This window comes from Zingiber officinale, chromosome 8A, assembly GCF_018446385.1.
Source record: "Zingiber officinale cultivar Zhangliang chromosome 8A, Zo_v1.1, whole genome shotgun sequence".
Taxonomy (NCBI): domain Eukaryota; kingdom Viridiplantae; phylum Streptophyta; class Magnoliopsida; order Zingiberales; family Zingiberaceae; genus Zingiber; species Zingiber officinale.
The window spans coordinates 39350300-39372247 of record NC_056000.1 but is presented as its reverse complement, the minus strand read 5'-3'; the positions used below and the strand labels follow the sequence as shown (position 1 = coordinate 39372247).

The following is a 21948-nucleotide window of genomic DNA, read 5'->3' as shown; positions in this document are numbered from 1 at the left end:
CCTAAACTTGAAATGCTAAAGATCAAGGGTTGTTTATGCCCATCTACATGGCCCAAAAAGGGAAAACAAGCTTGCTGGAATTTATGGGCAGTAGATAGATGTACAAAGATACAACACTGAAGTGCTAAAGGAAATACATGAACTACATGCTGAAATACATGAACTACATGCTGGAATTAGAGGGTTGTTCGAATCATCATAATTGAAGCATATCAATCACAAAACTCAAAATTCTCGTGCGAACAGGTATGACTGTTCGGCTTGACAACCAGAGCAAGGAAAGAAAAGCCCTAGCATAAAATTTCTACTCGGCAAAGCAAAATCCGCAAGCAAGGGAAACGGAAACCCTAAATTCGGAGCAACTCCTACCACAGGTGAGTAGTACTTACACCTTGTTCTTGCACTTACAACCGAGAAGAGATCCTAGGGTTTTGGAGAGATGAAGATCTCGATTTCTCCTTCGTGCTCACGACGCTCTATGCTGAGATGATCCCGATTTCGTGAAGCTCCTTCGGAAAGAGTCTCTCGCCGACCGCCGGAGTGAAGACCTAGCGCCATCGCCCCTTTTCGCCCAAGAAGGATCGCTCGAAGAAGGGGGAACAGTGCCGTCGCGAGGAAGGGGAAGGAAGGATCGAGTTTTCGGCGAGAAAGGGAAAACCTAACCCCTTTATAACTAGGTTTAATTCGGTTCCAATTACAACTTAAATACTATTTTTACTAAGAAACCCGTGACTGGTCTGTTGGTTAAACGAATCTCTGCTTAACCCGAGGTTTTTGGTTCAAACCTCAGCTTGGATATTTTTTTGTCGAAATTTCTTTCGTTTAGTAAAAATACCAAACGACCTCCAAAAATTACATAAAAATACTCTAAAAATTTCTAAAAATCTCTAGAATATTTTAAAAGCATTTCCAAATATTTTTAAGGACTTTTAGAACTTAAAATAAGGAAAATTGGGTCATTACATTATACTTGGGTCTATCTTATGAAACACAGGTTTGATTATCTTATCATTTTCAACAACTTCAGAGCTCTTATGAAAACTCAACATTTTAGTGTCAAAAAGTGTTTTTGTTGTGATTTGGGTGGTGAATACACTTTGAATCATTTTTCACAATTACTTGCTTCTGATAGTACTATTCATCAAACCTCTTGTACAAATACTCTTGAACAGAATGGTGTGACTGAACGAAAACATAAGCATCTTGTTGAAATAACTCGTTTATTTTTATTGTCTGCTAGTGTTCCTAATACCTTTTTGGGGAAGCAATCCTTACCGCTTTTCACGTGATTAATAGAATTCCAACATCACACAATTGTGACTTGTCACCTTTTGAAAAATTGTATGGGCATGCTCCTCTCTATTCCTCTTTGCGTATTTTTTGTTGTACTTACTTTGTCCTTCGTCCACATGTTGAGTATAATAAATTAGTCTCTCTGTCTGCTCTTTGTATCTTTTTAGGTTATGGTGTTACTCAAAAAGGATATCGTTGCTTTGATCCCGTTAGTCAAAAATTGTATGTCCTCGTCATGTTGTATTTCTTGAGCATATTCCATTATTTTCTATTCCAGCTAATTCGTATAATATGATAAAGTCAGATCTAGTTTGTATTGATCCTTCCAATACCGACATTGAGGAAGTGGTAGCTCAACTAAATCTGGTACTTTGGTTTCTGAGATATCCGCTCCACATGCTCCTCCTTCTGCCACTACCCAATCATCTCCTCAAGTTACGGATGATCCTTCTCTCCACCGTCGTTAATCTACTCGTGTTTGTAAGTCTACTAAACTATTAGATTTTGTTTACTCTTGTTATTCTCACTCTTTTGCTTTATTTGCTACATCTATTCATTATCTTTCTGAGCATGTATTCTATAGAGAAGCTGTTTGTAATACACTTTGGCAGAGTACTATGACTGAGGAACTAACTGCTTTGCATCAGAGTTATACATGGGATTTGGTTCCGTTGCCACCAGGAAAACACACTATTGGTTCTAGTTGAGTATATATGATCAAAACTAAATCTGATGGATCTATCGAGCGATACAAAGCTTGTCTTGTTGCTAAAAGTTATTCTCAAGAGTATGACATGGATTGTGAGGAAACATTTGCTCATGTTGCAAAAATGACAACTGTTCGTACTCTGATTGTTGTTGCTTCTGTTTGTCGATAGAGAATATCTCAAATGAATGTTAAGAATGCATTTCTAAATGGTAATCTTTATGAAGAAGTTTATATGACACTTCCTCCTGGTATTTCACATCAACCTGGTGAAGTTTGCAGGCTTCGTAAAGTGCTTTATGGTCTCAAATAAGCACCTCATGCTTGGTTTGAGAAATTCTCTACAGTGATTACTTCGCTTGGTTTTCATCCTAGTAACCATGATTCAACATTGTTTGTTAGATATACGAGTGCAGATCGTATTCTTTTATCATTATATGTTGATGACATGATTATTACTAGTGATGATTCTGATGGAATTGCTTCACTAAAGTTTGAGTTGGTTCGTTGTTTTGCTATGAGAGACTCGGGTATACTGCGCTACTTTCTAGGCATTGAGGTTGCTTATTCCTCCAAAAGGTTATCTTTTATCTCAGTCAAAGTATATATCTGATCTGATTGAGTGTGCTCGTCTTACTGATAATAGAGTTGTTGATACTCCTATTGAGACTAATGCTCGATATTCTCCATCTGATGTCTCATATTTGTCGGATCCTAGTTTGTATAGAACTATTGTTAGAAACTTAGTTTATCTCACTGTGACTCGTCTAGATATTGCATATGATGTTCATATGGTTAGTCAATTGATCGCTGCACTAACTACAATTCATTGGGCTGCTATTTTTCGTATTCTTAAGTATCTTCGGAGCACTTAATTTCAAAGTCTTTTATTTCCTTCTACTTCATCTCTTAAACTACGTGTATACTCTGATGCAGATTGGGCTGGTGATCCTATGGATCGTAAATCTACCATTGGCTTCTGAGTTTTTCTTGCTGATTCCCTCATTTCTTGAAAGAGTAAGAAACAAGATGTTATTTCTAGATCTTCCATAGAAACTGAGTATCGTGTCATGACCTCAACTATTTGTGAGATAGTTTGGTTGCTTTGGTTGATTGCAGAGATGAGTATCCGTCTCCATCAACGTACTTCGTTATATTGTAATAATCAGAGTGCTATTCAAATTACATGCAAATTCAATTTTTCATAATCGAACGAAACATATTGAAATTGATTGCCACATTACTCGTTACCATCTTCAGATTGACACCATCACATTGTCTTTTGTTTCTTTAAAGTTAAAAATTATTGATATGTTTACCAAATCACATTCTACTTCATGCTTTCATTTCTTATATGACAAACTCTCAATGCTTCTAACTGTCGTGAGTTTGAAAGAGATATTAGAATATATATATATTTATTTATTTATAACTTCACGATAATTTTTTTTTTTTCTTTTTATATTTAGAATTTAGAATTTTTATATTTAGAATTTAGAATTTCTTAATTAACTTATATAAAGACTTTATATTATGTACTTTGGATTCAATAATACGATCGATTTTTCTTATCCTTAATTTCTACACCTCCGACCTCCAGCTCTCCTCTCTCCTCCCTTGACCTCCTTCGCGCAGCCTTGCTTGCCCCATCAATGCCCTCCCCTCCGTCCGCTCCCAGGCCGCCTCCTCTACTCCTGCTCGTGCCTCTGCCGGTAGAAACTGCATTGGCCATCTCGCTCCCTCTCATCGCCGCCTCTCCGACTCCTCCGATGCCCTCTCCGCCAGCCGCGCCACCGACGCGCACGCCTGGACAGGCGCTGCTCTACTTTACCAGTAGACTGCTGGTCCGCCCTCAAGTACGTCAACTCCTCCCGCCGCGTCGCCGATGCCATGGCCGCGCTACTCGACCTCACCACCCTCACCAGCAATGCCCTTTCCAAGATCGCCGCCCTCCAGCGATGCGGCCCCGATCTCTCCCTCTGGGGGCCGCCGCAAACGGAGAGCAACGGTTACTGGAGCGATCCCCCCGCCGCCTCCGCCCCCCAATCCGGAAGTTCCGCCCCGCTTCCATCTTCCCCACCGCCCGCCCGCCCGCCCAATGCCACCGTTTGCAAGACCGGATCCTGCGACTACCTAGCAGTCCAGGAAGCGGTCGACGCCGCACCTGATCTGGGATCGGATCGGTTTGTGTTCCACATCAAGGCCGGCGTCTACGAGGAGACGGTACGAGTTCCCTTCGAGAAGACCAACCTGGTATTCGTAGGCGACGGGATGGGCGCAACCGTCATTTCCAGCTCGCGAAACGTCGGCCAAACCAGGGCGCTGTCGCCACCTACGACTCCGCCTCCGTTGCTGTCCTAGGCGACGGCTTTGCTGCCCGCGACCTCACCTTTGAGAACAAGGCTGGCCCCAGTTCCCACCAGGCGGTTGCCTTCCGTTGCGATAGTGACCGCTCCGTGCTCGAATTGGTCGAGTTCAGGGGACATCAGAACACCCTGTACGCGCACTCCCTCCTCCAGCTCTACTGCAGATGCCGCATTTCAGGCACGTTGGACTTCATCTTTGGGAATTCCGCCGCGGTGTTCGATCGTTGTAGCATCGAGGTGGTGCCGCGCGCGGAAGGCCCGGCGAAGGCCGGAAGCAACCCAGTGGCGGCCCATGGACGAATCGATCCGGCGCAGGCCACCGGATTCGTGTTCAATGGGTGTCCGATCAATGGGAGCGCGGACTACCTGGCCGCGTACAGGAGGAAGCCAGGGGCTCATCGGGAGTACCTTGGGCGACCATGGAAGGAGTACTTGAGGACGGTGTATGTGAATTGCTACATGGGGGAGATGGTGATGCCCGAGGGGTGGCTGCCATGGAAGGGAGACTTTGCGTTGAGCACTCTGTTCTATAGGGAGTATGGAAGCCGGGGGCCAGGAGCGAATCCGGCAACCAGGGTGAAATGGCGCTTCCAGATACCGGAGGAGCATGTGGCCTTTTACTCCCTAGAAAATTTCATTCAAGGGGATGAATGGGTTCCATCCGAGCAGTGAAGGATTCATGGATTGGGGGATGTTGGTGAGCAATTTCTAATGTCCGCTTGATTTTAGGTTTTGTTCTACAGGATCAACGATGGGCATTCTCATTTCTCAGGGCATTTGGTGCGAGAACTCATGGTCCCGTCTGCACTGACAAAGTGAGTTTCTCTTTAAACTCCATGAATAATGTCTTTGAGGATAATGAGTAGAGTATTTTATGTAGATGAAAATGGTTGTCATACAATACATACAATGTTCTGTTTCGAGGAACAGAACAAGATCTAGATAGCAGCATAGAAGCCTTTTCTTAGGTGGGATAGTTTAAGACAGATCAGATGCATTGAACTTCTCCTTGTGGTACGTAAAAATTTGGCCTTGTCTTGCCATAAAATGGCTCCCCAAGTTTGTAAGTTTGTCTTGATTTTGAACGAATTACCCTATACCTTAGTTATTGCTACCTCGAAACTATGTAGTTTTGAACACCGTATTCAAAGTTCTTGTAGTTGTTTACATCTCTAATAAATTTATATCTATTTGTAACCTCTTCAAAGATTGAGTATGAATGTCCAACACAATATCTGAACAAAGTTTAGTAAAACCTAATCTATCTGAGATATTGAAACATGATCTAACATACATCAGCCGATTGTTCCAAATACCATTGAGGAAATAGACACAAGGAAAAATACACATTAGTATTGGCCAACAAACTCATTGGAACAGAAATTCAAAATCATATATTGTTGATGAATTCAGAGTGTCTTTGGCTGTATAATTGCTTGTCTTATTTTTGTTGCAGACATGCTTGAAATATTTAGATTGCATGTATCATGGTAGTTTTTTAGCACCTCTTTTCACCCTTACCCTAGGGAATTGGCAGAGTTGTTTGGGTACAAGAAGATTGTTACTGGTGATTCGAGATATCACTAGATGCATAAGAATCAATAGTTTGTTGCCCTAGCCCTCGGGACAATGGTGCGTCAGATCCTCCAACATATATTCAGTGACAACTAAAAAAGAAACGACAATTTACTAAAAGGCGTACTAGGTTTAATGTATTTATCAAAAAGCGCATCACGGTTTTGTATTTACCAAAAGGCGGAGTTTACCAAAATCAATTCCTAGATTACCCCTCTGGCTAATCTGACAACTGCCTTTTTCAAACACATTTTTCCAAGCATCCAAGCCGAAATTAGAATAGAAAAATAATTTGTGGTTTGGATGCACGTCTTCTCACCGTCTCTCTCCCTCCATCCCTCTTGGTGTTATAAACTTGAAAGAAAAAAGAAATATGAATCCTGCGCTTGCCATTACTGCTCGTGGTGGTTGGCGGGATTGCAATAGACCAGTTAGGTTTATGACATAATTGCGTAAGAGTTGCTAGAGGAGACCAAGGACAAATTAAGTTAAGAAGGTCAGCCGAGAAGGACAAACTTCCTTTAAAAGGGAAATTAGTAGAAGCACACATTTAAAGATTTAGACATGTATGTATGGATTTTTTTTCTGTAAATTAGGGTAGTGAAGGTAAATAAAAATTACACTATTGGTGTGAAGGGTGGCAGGAAAAAGTGTTTTTATAGTTAATTTTGGTTGTGTGGGGAATAATATTCAACAACACCTGAATTATGATGTAATAGAAGACTTAATCGATTTAAGTCATGTTAGTTTTTGACGTTGATAGTTAAGTTTGGCTAAAAATTGTTTATTCATGGTTTAGGGTTTAGTCAGTGGTGGTCCTAGTTTATTAGAAAAAGTATCTGCTTCAAAAGGGGTCTGATATCGATAACGTGTTATGTGGTTAAAACTTTGCTTTTACATCAGACCCTTCCTAGTTTGAGCAAAATTACAATTTAACTACAGAAAAAGATTATGTAGTTGCAAATTTACTAAAATAGTTTGTAATTTATTTATCAGGGATGATCATATAACTGAGGAAATTCTATCTGAGATATGGAATACTCTTGATGCAAATTCTAGCATTGGGCATGCAGATAATGTAGGAGAAGTATCCAGAACAAATATTCCATCATCTTCACAGTATAGTTGTGTGCATAACACAAATAGAAATACAAGCAGTAATTTCACATTTGATCTAAATGAAGAAGCTAGTATTCAAGAAGATGAGGTTCTGAACCCGTGTGCAACACTTGTTGATTACTATGAGCCTAGTTGGAGTGAGGAGGAAGGGTATTATAACCGAAATGGAGAGGAAATGCAATGCAATACAGATGCACAAGAATTCTTTGCTGATGATATGCAGATTGACCAATATGAAATATCTCAAGAGCAGTACAGTGACTTAGAGGAGGAGTTCCCAATAGCTGATGATCCATATATTCTAAATTCTCGATTGCTCCAAAGGCCAATTGAAGAGGCAACAGATTAGCATGAATTTTTTGTAGGATGAATATTTCGGTCTCGACAAGAGTTCAAGAATGAACTTGTGAAAGGCCATGGTTAAACATATGAGATATAACCCAGTTGACACTCGGAAAAATAAAGTAAAAGCTGTCTGCTTCAATCAACCGTGTAAGTGGAGAGTAGTTGCCAGGGGGGATGTCGAGTTCATTGTTACGAAATATATAAAGGAACACCAATGTGGGACCATTAGGGAAAGTACTGATCATCAAGCATGCTCTTCATCCTTTGTAGCTTCTTTTGTTGAAGAGCAATTTCTTGCTAATGAACAATACAAGCCAAGTATGATTATAGCAGATATAAAAGCCAGGTTCGGAGTGACCATATCCTACAGAAAAGCTTACATAGCTCGAGAGAAAGCGATGAAGAAAGTTGTTGGAGATTATGATCAAGCATATAGATATCTTCCACTATATCTGCGTGAGTTAAGAGTCTGAGATCTTGAAACCTATGTTGCACTACACAGGAATGGGGATAATCAATTCCAATGATGTTTTTGGGGTTTTGGAGCTTGTAGGAGAGTATTCAGGTCTTATCTGCGTAAATTAATTAGAATTGATGCCACACATCTTATCCGGGTGTGTTGTTGATGGCTACAGCGATCGATGGTAATGGGAATGTCCTCCTAGTTACCTTTGGAATTGCTGAAGTTGAATGTGCGTCTGCATGAGAGTGGTTTTTGGATCATACAAAGATATTCTTAGCTGCCCATGCACAGTCAATGAGCATAGTATCAAATAGATATTATGGCATTATATCAACAGTTAGGAAAGGCTACCCGACCTCCCATAATGCTTTTTGTTGCTACCACATGTCTTGCAACATGGTAACAGATACTGGCAATAGGTCATCTTTAGGCTTGTTTTGGATAGTAGCACGAGCAAACACAACACTCCAATATGATTCAGTTCATACTTGAAAAACATTCAGATGCTCATAAGTGGCTTCAGAACATTGACCTTAAAAGATGAGCTAATGCACACTTTAGTGGGAGAAGATATACAATACTAACCACTAACTATGTATAGAGTTTAAATGCTTTGTTCAAGTATACACGTGAACTTTCCATAAACATGTTAATTGATAATACCAGAGGGAGGAAGCGTCGAAATGGTATGTAGCGTTAACACCTCATGCTACCAAAGAAATGTAATCAAGGAGGGAGAAAGCTAGACGATATAAAGTCCACCCCTACTCTCAATCCGAAATGGAAGTAGAGACATGGGGTGCTTCATAGATTGTTGATTTGGAGAGGAAATATTGTAACTGTGGGGAGTTTCAAATTTCAAGATTGCCTTACTCACATGCAAATGTCGTCATAGTTCACCGGAACATGGATACACTCCCATATTGTGAGCATTATTTTCATTCACATAATTGGAAAACGACATACATGGATCGTATTTACCCCTGTCGAAGCAAGGAATTTTGGCCTAGGGGAGTCAAAAACATTATAGTGCTATGTCCCCGTAGCCTTGTGCAGCCTGGTAGGCGAAAGAAGGCAATGATCGAGTCGAAACATAATCAGAAGGTAAAAATCAAATGCAGCAGGTGCAAACAACTGGGCCATAATCGGAGGACCTGTAGAATGCCGCCAGCCCCTGGATCTTGACTGAATTGTAAATTGGAGGAGTTGAGACATATGTTTTGTATGAAGTACATAAATAGGTTTGTAAGACAAACAGTTGTTAAAAGTGATGTTTCTGTTATATACTTTTATGGAGTATTTAGTTTGTGTTACAGTTTTATGGTAGGTATGAGAAGTGTAAACTATCACCTGCAAGGCAGAAATAATACTTCACACCATATCTCCATTGTGTCAAATAAAAATGCGATACATTTCAATTCAACAGGAAGGGGTTCGTAATTTCAAAGTCACGTAAATATGTAGTGAAATATAGATGTGTTAAAACTCGCACAAAGGGATTGTAGTAATCCTTGCAAAATAAGATAGGACAGCAGTTCTCGGTCATTGAAATGGGGTATAAATATGTTTTGACACCAGATATACCATCTTCCCAGATAGACCTTCACAGGGGACTTGATTTCATGTAGATCCAAGTAGGGGAAGGCCATCAGTGGGTTTTGGTCAAAACTCACTGATGGACCTTGACACCTCTGATTGGATCCATTTCAGCTATAGTGGTATTTTGGAGTTGCAAGGACTCCAAATCTGCTGGCAAATCATTATTTATATATCTATAGGTGCTGGGAAAAAATAATATAAAATCAACCTTCGTTGGGCCTGATATGCTTGGATATCAGGCCCAACGTGGGCCCGATATGAGGGCATATCAGGCCTAACGTGGGCCTGATATGACTATCATTTAATAAAGCATTATTCTATCTCCCCCTAATATAAACTCCAAACATTCTAACAGGGTCCTGATCAAAAAAATAAAATAAGATCAATTTTAAAAGTCACCTTCCATAGGGTAGAAAAGAAAAGCTGTGCACTGTTCCGTGCCAACTGGCACGGAGCCATTCCTCCTAATCCATGGTGTATAAATTATGTTTGACACCATATATACCATCTCCCCACCAAGACCTTCACAGGGGACTTGATTTCATGTAAATCCAAGTAGGGGAGGGCCATCAGTGGGTTTTGGTCAAAACCCACTGATGGACCTAGACACCTCTGATTGGACCCATTTCAGTTCTAGTGGTATTCTGGAGTTGCAAGGACTCCAAATCTGGTGGCAAATCATTATTTAAATATCTATAGGTACTGGGAGAAAATTAAAATACAATCAGCCTCCGTTGGGCCGGATATGTTTGGATATCAGGCCCAACGTGAGCCTGATATGAGTCGATATCAGGCCTAACGTGAGCCTGATATCCAAGCATATCAGGCCCAACGTGGGTCTAATATGAGACCATATCAGGCCCAAAGTGGCCTTGGTATGACATCCTTTCTTATAAATTTATAAGATCTCCCCCTTTCTATAAACTTAAAATGTGTTATCATGCTCCTTATGAAAAAATAAATGGCAACTGGCACGGAGCCATACTTCCTAATCCATGGTGTATAAATTATGTTTGACACCATATATACTATCTCCCCACCAAGACCTTCACAGAGGACTTGATTTCATGTAAATCCAAGTAGGGGAGGGCCATCAGTGGGTTTTGGTCAAAACACACTGATGGACTTAGACACCTCTGATTTGACCCATTTCAGTTCTAGTGGTATTCTGGAGTTGCAAGGACTCCAAATCTGGTGGCAAATCATTATTCAAATATCTATTGGTGCTGGGAGAAAATTAAAATACAATCAGCCTCCGTTGGGCCTGATATGCTTGGATATCATGCCCAACGTGGGCCTGATATCCAAGCATATCAGGCCCAAAGTGGCCTTGGTATGGTATCCATCTTATATATTTTATACTATCTCCTCCTTTCTATAAACTCAAAATGTGCTACCATGCTTCTTATGAAAAAATAAAAAAATAAAATAAATTTAGAAGGTGCTACCATAGGTTTTAAGTCTATAGCATGGTCATAAGTGGAATAAGTGGCAACTGGCACGGAGCCATATTTCCTAATCAATGTTGTATAAATTATGTTTGACACCATATATATCATCTCCTCACCAAGACCTTCACAGGGGACTTGATTTCATGTAAATCCAAGTAGGGGAGGGTCATCAGTGGATTTTGGTCAAAACCCACTGATGGACCTAGACACCTCTGATTGGAGCCATTTCAGTTCTAATGATATTCTAGAGTTGCAAGGACTCCAAATCTGGTGGCAAATCATTATTTAAATATCTATAGGTGCTGGGAGAAAATTAAAATACAATCAGCCTCCGTTGGGTCTGATATGCTTGGATATTATGCCCAACGTGGGCCTGATATGAGTCGATATCAGGCCCAACGTGGGCCTGATTTGAGACCATATCAGGCCCAAAGTGGCCTTGGTATCGTATCATTTCTTATAAATTTATAAGATTTCCCCCTTTCTATAAACTCAAAATGTGCTATCATGCTCCTTATGAAAAAATAAATGGCAACTGGCACGGAGCCAAACTTCCTAATCCATGGTGTAACGACCCGGCCCTTTGGCCTCTTGGGCGGCCCTTGTGGCGGCTCTTATGTCGTCGGCCCATTTGGCGACCTCTCATGTCGTCGACCGACAACCCTTTGGTCGTGCCGTTACTCACTTGGACTTTCCACCCCTGGCAGTGGAATTTTACCTTCCCCAGGATTCGAACTCTAGACCTCCAGGCTAAGTAGTAGAGTTTATGAATCCTGGTAACAGACGCGAACTTTCTGTTCGCATCTAGATCGGTCGGCTGACCGATCCATAGCAGACTCCAACTTTCTGTTCGCGACTGGATCGGTCAGCTGACCGATCCAGTGGCACAACCCAATTCTGATAGGTCTGTAGACCGATCTGGGTTTCTGATTTCGAAACAGAAGTCTGATTTTTAACACTGATTCGTGCCAAAATCGCATACATGAGTTCTAAACTGACTAGGAAACACTCTAACACCATAAAAGAAGGGTTCTAAGCATAATCTAAAGCATGGTTAACTAATTCATGGTGATTAACACTAGAGTGCAAATAATAAAATACTGTAATGTTCTGATGCTTAAACAAAGCTTGCTAAAATTCCTTAGGATCTTTTATTCCAAGTTCCTGCCATACACACCATCTCTGCATTGCCCTCCAGCTTCCTCTGCTAGTCCATCTTTTCTTTACCTTTATCTGCAGTATAAGGAAAGTAGAATCTGTAAGCTTAAAGCTTAGTAAGAAACCATCTACCTCACAAAAACATGCATACGGTGCTAATAATGTTTTTAAAACATGCTATTTAAAACATATGCTGAACATGTCAAACATGACATGGCATACATACAAAGAAGCAAAGCTAGTCATGGCATACTAACATCTACAGCATGTATAATCAAAAATTGAAACATAGGGCTACCATATAACATCATAGGAAGAAACTGAGCTAAAAACATGAACTAAGCTGAACTGAGCTAATTTCTGATTTTAAACCATATTCACATAACTGATTGTGAGGTTTTGAAAACTATATACATAATAGTTCAAAATAATAATCATGCTGCTGCTTGGGCCCGGCAACTGTACTTGCTGTGCGCGCATCCCTAACTAGACCCGGGTTTGCAAGTCCCAAATTTAGAAAGGTTACTAGGTTATCTGAACCTAGGGACCGACTGTGGGAGTCCAGCCCAATGGATATCTAATCCTGTACAGTGCCACTGAAAAGTAAAATACTGATATAGCTGTATTTTTTGCTGTTCTTGCTATTTCTAGGTTATCTGAACCTAGAGCTAGGTTGTCTGAACCTAGAGGCGGTTGTGGGAGCCCACCCATTGGGCATCTAGTCCCATGAAAACTGTAGTAAAGCTAATTAAGCTATTTTAAACGCTCCTATTGCATTTTCTGAGCTATTAAAATGCCTAAGTTGCATTTTTCCAAGCTAATCATTTAATCGAACACCTAGCGTGCTTTAACTCTCCCCTCTATTAGGGAGACTACCTCTAGGCACCCGACAACATTCTAAAACCTCCAACTGAAGGGGAAAAAGACGTGTCCGGCCCATCTAAAGGTACTCACTAAATCCCTAAACCTGTGAGGATGGTTAAATACACCCCTTTGTGTCGAAAAATCTGCATATGACTAAACTAATGCATAGAAAACCAAACGGGAGCTACTTATACTGCAGGTGAGGGGTTTCTTACCTCGTACGCTAATTTCCTTACAATTCTATTCGCTAGAATTCCGGTGGAGACGACTTCTCGACGATCTTCTCGCGTCTAAGCGTTCCCCTCGCGAAGGAGAGCGTCCTCATGCCGGAGTCGTCGCCGGAATGTGCTCCTAGGGCCCTAGGGAGGAAACCCTAGGCTTCCTTGTGGTTGGCGCCGAGAGAAAGAGGGAGAAGAGAAGGGGCGGCGTGAGGGCTAGGGTGAGGAGAAATCACGATCCAAATCCCCTCCTCACTTATTAATTTTTTCCTATTTATATTAAAGAATTAATTCGCCCAACTCCAATATAAATTTTATTGGTTCCCTTTCCTTTCAGCATGGCTGGTTACTAGCATTATCCCTAAGCCATAGGTCTCGGGTTCGCCTAAGCTATTTTGCGTTTCTATTTATTTTTGCTACTTCTGCTACTCTAAAAATTTCAGAAAAATATCTAAAAATTTCAGAAAAATCATAGAATATTTCTAAAATAGTTTTGAGAATTTTCGGGCGTTACAATCCCCCATACCTTATAAAAAGTTCGTCCTCGAACTTATAATAACTCTGGGTATTTCTATCCTTCGGTCTCCCATGTTGCCTCTTCTGCTGTGTGATGCCGAATGACTTTGACTAATGGTACTTCCTTGTTCTGCAATTCTTAACCGCTCGGTCTATTATCCGAATAAGTATTATCATCATTGAGGTCTTCGCGGATCTGCATCTGTGGGCTCAATCACAGGTGGTATCGGGGTATGCTTCTTGACATAGAGACATGAAATCGTTGTGGACGATTGACATTTCTGGGGTAGCTCTAGCTCATACGCTACCTTGCCCACTCTTCGATGATAAGGTATGGTCCCACGTATATGGGACTTAGCTTGCCTTCTTCCCAAGCATTACTCCTTCAGTGGAGCTACTCGAGGAACAGAATCCCCATTGAAAACTCTAAGTCTGTAGTGTATCATCATAGCTCTTACGGCTCAGTCTCTATCCTCTGGCGGATCTGCTTTATAGCGGCTGTGGTATCTGCTACTAGATCCTGTCTGAAGCTCTAGTTCTTCTGTTCACCACTCTCATACCAGCAGATTGGAGATCTACACCTCCGCCCATAGAGAGTCTCATAAGGTGTCATACCGATAGTGGTGCGATAGTTGTTGTTGAAATTCTGCTAGACTCGGATATTTGCACCAACTTCCTTGAAATCTAGGGCACGTGCCGGGCATATCTTGATGCACCGTTTACTCGCTCAACATCCGTACATGCGAGGATGGAAAGGCATCTTGAATTTTAAATTCGTGCCCAAAGTTGACTGTACACACTCCCGGAGTGTGATGTGTCTCTGTCTGAAATAATGGTTCGTGAGACTCCATGTAGTCTTCGATCTCCTTGAGATATAAGCATGCTAGTTGCACGTGGAGTAGGATATTCGATAGCTAAGTGACTGATTTAGTCGATCATCGACTATTACCGGATGGTATCAAAACCATTCGTGGTTTTGGGTAGTCCACTATGAAATCCATAGAAATATCCTCCCACTTCCATTCGGGATCGGATAGGTTGCGAACTCCTCCGGTCTACGATGTTACGCCTTGACCCTCGGCGGTCGGGCGGTCTTGACATATCGGGCGATGTCTCTTTTCATCCCAGGCCACCAAAAGCGTTTCTTCAAGTCTTGATACATTTTGGTGGAGCCAGGATGCATCGCGTGGGGAGTCCTGTGAGCCTCATCTAGAATCTTCCTCTGTAGCTCCTCCTGATCTGGAACACAGAGTCTGTCGCCAAAGTACACTACCCCACTATTGGACACTCTGAACTCTCCACCTCCTGATTCTGCTATCCCTTGCTTGATTCTCTGAATTTCAGGATCTTGCTCCTGAGCTGTCTGAATATCATCAAGTAGGGTGGATGCTAGTGTCATAGTAGAGAGCTGTCCAACTATGAGTTCGAGACCGAAATCTGAGATCTCCTTCTGTAGGGGCGGTGACATGGCTGCTAGAGATAATAGGGTAGCGCTGGACTTTCTGCTGAGGGCGTCTGCTACCCTATTCGCTTTTCCTGGGTGGTAGAGGATATCTATGTCGTAGTCTTTGACCAGTTCTAGCCATCTGCGCTGTCGCATATTCAGATCCTTCTGAGTGAAGAAGTACTTCAGACTCTGATGATCTGTATACACTCTACACTGAGCTCCATACAAGTAATGTCTCCAAAGTTTTAGAGCGAACACCACTGCTGCAAGCTCAAGGTCATGAGTAGGGTAATTCTTCTCATAGTCCTTGAGTTGTCTGGAGGCATAGGCTATCACCTTGCCATTTTGCATCAATACTGCTCCTAGTCCCAATTTGGAGGCATCACTGTAAATGTCGAAGCTGTCTGTATTTTCTGGTAAAGCTAGAATAGGAGCACTGGTCAATCTCCTTTTAAGCTCGCTGAAGCTGTTCTCACAGTCCTCTGTCCACTGAAACTTCCTGTTCTTTCTGGTAAGAGCTGTCAGTGGGGAGGCTATCCTAGAGAAGTCCTCTATGAATTTCCTGTAGTAACCTGCTAATCCCAGAAAGCTTCTGACCTCGCTGGCGTTCTTGGGTCTTTTCCAGTTGCTCACAGCTTCTATCTTACTGGGGTCTACCATGATACCATCCCTTGAGATGATATGACCCAGGAAGGACACACTGATCTAACCAAAATTCACATTTGTGAACTTGGCCTGCTGAAGGGTCTGCAATACTGTCCTCAGGTGCTCTGCGTGTTCTTCCTGAGTTCTGGAATAGATAAGGATGTCATCGATGAACACGATAACAAACTTATCTAAATATTCCCTGAATACCCTGTTCATGAGGTCCATGAAAGTAGCTGGAGCATTTGTCACGCCGAAGGGCATGACTACGAACTCGTAGTGTCCGTATCTGGTCCTGAATGTTGTCTTGGGTATATCCCCTTCTTTAACCTTCACCTGATGATAACCTGATCTAAGGTCTATCTTAGAGAACACTGCTGCTCCCTTTAGCTGATCGAACAGGTCATCAATTCTGGGAAGAGGATACCTGTTCTTGATGGTAACTTGGTTCAACGCTCTGTAATCTATACACAGGCGCATGCTCCCGTCCTTCTTCTTCACGAACAAGACTAGCTTTCCTGCACCACAGCCGATACAGTATGGAGGCCAGTCAGCTCAGTTATATCAGAAGAGGCAACATGGGAGACAGAAGCCAGCATGAGACAGAAGTACCTAGAGTTATTCTAAGTTCGAGGACGAACTTTTTATAAGGTATGGGGGATTGTAACGCCCGAAAATTTTCAAAACTATTTTAGAAATATTCTATGATTTTTCTGGAATTTTTAGATATTTTCCCGGAATTTTTAGAGTAGCAGAAGTAGCAAAAATAAATAGAAAACGAAAACGACCTAAGCGGGGATTGAACCCGAGACCTATGGCTTAGGGATAATGCTAGTAACCAGTTGAACCCAGCAGGGCCGTGCTGAAAGGAAAGGGAACCAATAAAATTTATATTGGAGTTGGGCGAATTAATTCTTTAATATAAATAGGAAAAAATTAATAAGTGAGGAGGGGATTTGGATCGTGATTTCTCCTCACCCTAGCCCTCACGCCGCCCCTTCTCTTCTCCCTCTTTCTCTCGGCGCCAACCACAAGGAAGCCTAGGGTTTCCTCCCTAGGGCCCTAGGAGCACATTCCGGCGACGACTCCGGCACGAGGACGCTCTCCTTCGCGAGGGGAACGCTTAGACGCGAGAAGATCGTCGAGAAGTCGTCTCCACCGGAATTCTAGCGAATAGAATTGTAAGGAAATTAGCGTACGAGGTAAGAAACCCCTCACCTGTAGTATAAGTAGCTCCCGTTTGATTTTCTATGCATTAGTTTAGTCATATGCAGATTTTTCGACACAAAGGGGTGTATTTAACCCTCCTCACAGGTTTAGGGATTTAGTGAGTACCTTTAGATGGGCCGGACACGTTTTTTTCCCCTTCAGTTGGAGGTTTTAGAATGTTGTCGGGTGCCTAGAGGTAGTCTCCCTAATAGAGGGGAGAGTTAAAGCACGCTAGGTGTTCGATTAAATGATTAGCTTAGAAAAATGCAACTTAGGCATTTTAATAGCTCAGAAAATGCAATAGGAGCGTTTAAAATAGCTTAATTAGCTTTACTACAGTTTTCATGGGACTAGATGCCCAATGGGTGGGCTCCCACAGCCGTCTCTAGGTTCAGACAACCTAGCTCTAGGTTCAGACAACCTAGCTCTAGGTTCAGATAACGTAGAAATAGCAAGAACAGCCAAAAATACAGCTATATCAGTATTTTACTTTTCAGTGGCACTGTACAGGATTAGATATCCATTGGGCTGGACTCCCACAGTCGGTCCCTAGGTTCAGATAACCTAGTAACCTTTCTAAATTCGGGACTTGCAAACCCGGGTCTAGTTAGGGATGCGCGCACAGCAAGTACAGTTGTCGGGCCCAAACAGCAGCATAATTATTGTTTTGAACTATTATGTATATAGTTTTCAAAACCTCACAATCAGTTATGTGAATATGGTTTAAAATCAGAAATTAGCTCAGTTCAGCTTAGTTCATGTTTTTAGCTCAGTTTCTTCCTATGATGTTATATGGTAGCCCTATGTTTCAGTTTTTGGTTATACATGCTGTAGATGTTAGTATGTCATGACCAGCTTTGCTTCTATGTATGTATGTCATGCCATGTTTGACATGTTCAGCATATGTTTTAAATAGCATGTTTTAAAAACATTATTAGCACCGTATGCATGTTTTTGTGAGGTAGATGGTTTCTCACTAAGCTTTAAGCTTACAGATTCTACTTTCCTTATACTGCAGATAAAGGTAAAGGAAAGATGGACTAGCAGAGGAAGCTGGAGGGCAATGCAGAGATGGTGTGTGTGGCAGGAACTTGGAATAAAAGATCCTAAGGAATTTTAGCAAGCTTTTTGTTTAAGCATCAGAACATTACAGTATTTTATTATTTGCACTCTAGTGTTAATCATCATGAATTAGTTAACCATACTTTAGATTATGCTTAGAACCCTTCTTTTATGGTGTTAGAGTGTTTCCTAGTCAGTTTAGAACTCATGTATGCGATTTTGGCACGAATCAATGTTAAAAATCAGGCTTCTGTTTCGAAATCAGAAACCCAGATCGGTCTACAGACCGATCAGAATTGGGTTATTGTAACGACTCGGCCCTTTGGCCTCTTGGGCGGCCCTTGTGGCGCCCTTATGTTGTCGGCCCATTTGGCGACCTCTCATGTCGCCGACCGACGAACAGTGGGTACAGAAGCTCACTGATCGGTCAGCCGACCGATCAGTGAGCCACTGGATCGGTCAAGCCGACCGATCAGTGAGCCACTGGATCGGTCAAGCCGACCAATCAGGGTGCTCCTGGATCGGTCGGTAGACCGATCCAGCCGCGTACAGACGCAACGTAGCTTATGGATCGGTCAGCCGACCGATCCAGAGTTTTCCTTCGTGCCAGGATCAAGCTGGATTGGTCACTGGACCGATTCGACAGCCCAATCGATCCACGGATCGATTGAAACGCCTGATTACAGCTAGCAGAACATCTGGGAGGCATAGATAATCTTCCCTAACATGTGTACAACTCCTGGGTACACCTAGAATATTAATTTCAGATTTTACAGTAATCTGTTTAGCGAAATTTTAATTAATCCAGATTTCCGCAATAGTAATTTAGCATAGCATTACGTAACGATCGGCCTTACAGCTTAGTTAGTAGAAGGCGGGTCGTTGCGCCTTTTTATTGTAACGACCCGGCCCTTTTGGCCTCTTGGGCGGCCCTTGTGGCGGCCCTTATGTCGTCGGCCCATTTGACGACCTCTCATGTCGTCGACCGACGACCCTTTGGTCGTGCCGTTACTCACTTGGACTTTCCACCCCTGACAGTGGAATTTTGCCTTCCCCAGGATTCGAACTCTAGACCTCCAGGCTAAGTAGTAGAGTTTATGAATCCTGGTAACCAAGTGAGATCAATCCTGGGGAAGGCAAAATTCCACTGCCAGGGGTGGAAAGTCCTAGTGAGTAACGGCACGACCAAAGGGTCGTCGGTCGACTACATGAGAGGTCGTCAAATGGGATGACGACATAAGGGCCGCCCAAGAGGCCAAAAGGGCCGGGTCGTTACACATGGTGTATAAATTATGTTTGACACCATATACACTATCTCCCCACCAAGACCTTCACAGAGGACTTGATTTCATGTAAATCCAAGTAGGGGAGGGCCATTAGTGTGTTTTGGTCAAAACCCACTAATGGACCTAGACACCATTGATTAGACCCATTTCAGTTCTAGTGGTATTTTGGAGTTGCAAGGACTCCAAATCTGGTGGCAAATCATTATTCAAATATCTATAGGTGCTGGGAGAAAATTAAAATACAATCAGCCTCCGTTGGACCTGATATGCTTGGATATCAGGCCCAACGTGGGCCTGATATCCAAGCATATCAGGCCCAAAGTGGCCTTGGTATGGTATCCATCTTATATATTTTATACTATCTCCTCCTTTCTATAAACTCAAAATGTGCTACCATGCTCCTTATGAAAACATAAAAAAATAAAATAAAATTAGAAGGTGCTACCATAGGGTTTAAGTCTATAGCATGACCATAAGTGGAATAAGTGGCAACTGGTACGGAGCCATACTTCCTAAACAATGATGTATAAATTATGTTTGACACCATATATACCATCTCTCCACCAAGACCTTCACAGGGGACTTGATTTCATGTAAATCCAAGTAGGGGAGGGCCATCAATGGCTTTTGGTCAAAACTCACTGAAGGACCTAGACACCTCTGATTGGACCCATTTCAGTTCTAGTGATATTCTGGATTTGCAAGGACTCCAAATCTGGTGGCAAATCATTATTTAAATATCTATAGGTGCTGGGAGAAAATTAAAATACAATCAGCCTCCGTTGGACATGATATGCTTGGATATCAGGCCCAACGTGGGCCTGCTATGAGGGCATATCAGGCTCAACGTGGGGCTGATATGAGTATCATTTAATAAAGCATTATTCTATCTCCCCCTAATATAAACTCCAAGCATTCTAACAGGGGCCTGATCAAAATAATAAAATAAGATCAATTTTAAAAGTCACCTTCCATAGGGTAGAAAAGATAAGCTGTGCACTGTTCCGTGCCAACTGGCACGGAGCCATACCTCCTAATCCATGGTGTATAAATTATGTTTTACACCATATATACCATCTCCCCACCAAGACCTTCACAGGAGACTTGATTTCATGTAAATCCAAGTAGGGGAGGGCCATAAGTGGGTTTTGGTCAAAACCCACTAATGGACCTATACACCTCTGATTGGACCCATTTCAGTTCTATTGGTATTCTGGAGTTGCAAGTACTCTAAATCTGTTGGCAAACCATTATTTAAATATCTATAGGTGCTGGGAGAAAATTAAAATACAATCAGCCTCCGTTGAGTTTGATATGCTTGGATATCAGGCCCAACGTGGGCCTGATATGAGGGCATATCAGGCCTAACGTGGTCCTGATATGAGTATCATTTAATAAAGCATTATTCTATCTCCCCCTAATATAAACTCCAAGCATTCTAACAGGGGTCTGATCAAAATAATAAAATAAGATCAATTTTAAAAGTCACCTTCCATAGGGTAGAAAAGATAAGCCGTGCACTGTTCCGTGCCAACTGGCACGAAGTCATACCTTCCAATCCATGGTGTACAAATTATGTTTTACACCATACATACATCTCTCCACCAAGACCTTCACAGGGGATTTGATTTCATGTAAATCCAAGTAGGGGAGGGCCATCGGTGGGTTTTGGTCAAAACCCACTGATGGACCTAGACACCTCCGATTGGACCCATTTCAGTTCTAGTGGTATTCTGGAGTTTCAAGGACTGCAAATCTGGTGGCATATAATTATTTAAATATTTATAGGTGCTGAGAGAAAATTAAAATACAATCAGCCTCCGTTGGACCTGACATGAGTGTATATCAAGCCCAACGTGGGCCCGATATGAGACAATATCAGGCCCAAAGTGACCTTGGTATGGTATCCTTTCTTATAAACATATACTATCTCCCCCTTTTTATAAACTCAAAATGTGCTACCATGCTCCTTATGAAAAAATAAATGGCAACTGTCACGGAGCCATACTTCCTAATCCATGGTGTATAAATTATGTTTGACACCATATATACCATCTCCCCACCAAGACCTTCACAGGGGACTTGATTTCATGTAAATCCAAGTAGGGGAGGGCCATCAGTGAGTTTTAGTCAAAACCCACTGATGGACCTAGACACCTCTGATTGGACCCATTTCAGCTCTAGTGGTATTCTGGAGTTGCAAGGACTCCAAATCTGCTGGCAAATCATTATTTAAATGTCTATAGGTGCTGGGAAAAAATTAAAATACAATCAGCCTCCGTTGGGCCTGATATGCCCTCATATCAGGCCCACGTGGGGCCTGATATTCAGGCATATCAGGCCCAACGTGGGGCCTGATATTAAAGAGTATTATTTCAAAATATTAATAAATAATCTTACACATAAATCGAGTCGATTAAATAAAATAAAATAATGAGATATCAGGCCCATGTTTTAATCTGCAAAAGCGCACACTCTCCTGCTTCGGTCTTCATCTTCTTCTCGAAGCCATTCTACGCAGCTCCGGTCGAGGCTTGACTCTACCTTCACCGGCGTTCTAGAATCATTTCCGTACGTAGGTCGGTTGCTCATTTAGTTATGCTTTCTATAACCGGTTAACCTAGGG

General features: G+C 42.0%; 1 pseudogene; it reads left to right on the top strand.

Moving 5' to 3' along the window:
• Positions 1-3620: 3620 nt before the first annotated feature.
• LOC122010706 lies at positions 3621-18206 on the top strand (annotated as a pseudogene).
• Positions 18207-21948: the final 3742 nt, after the last annotated feature.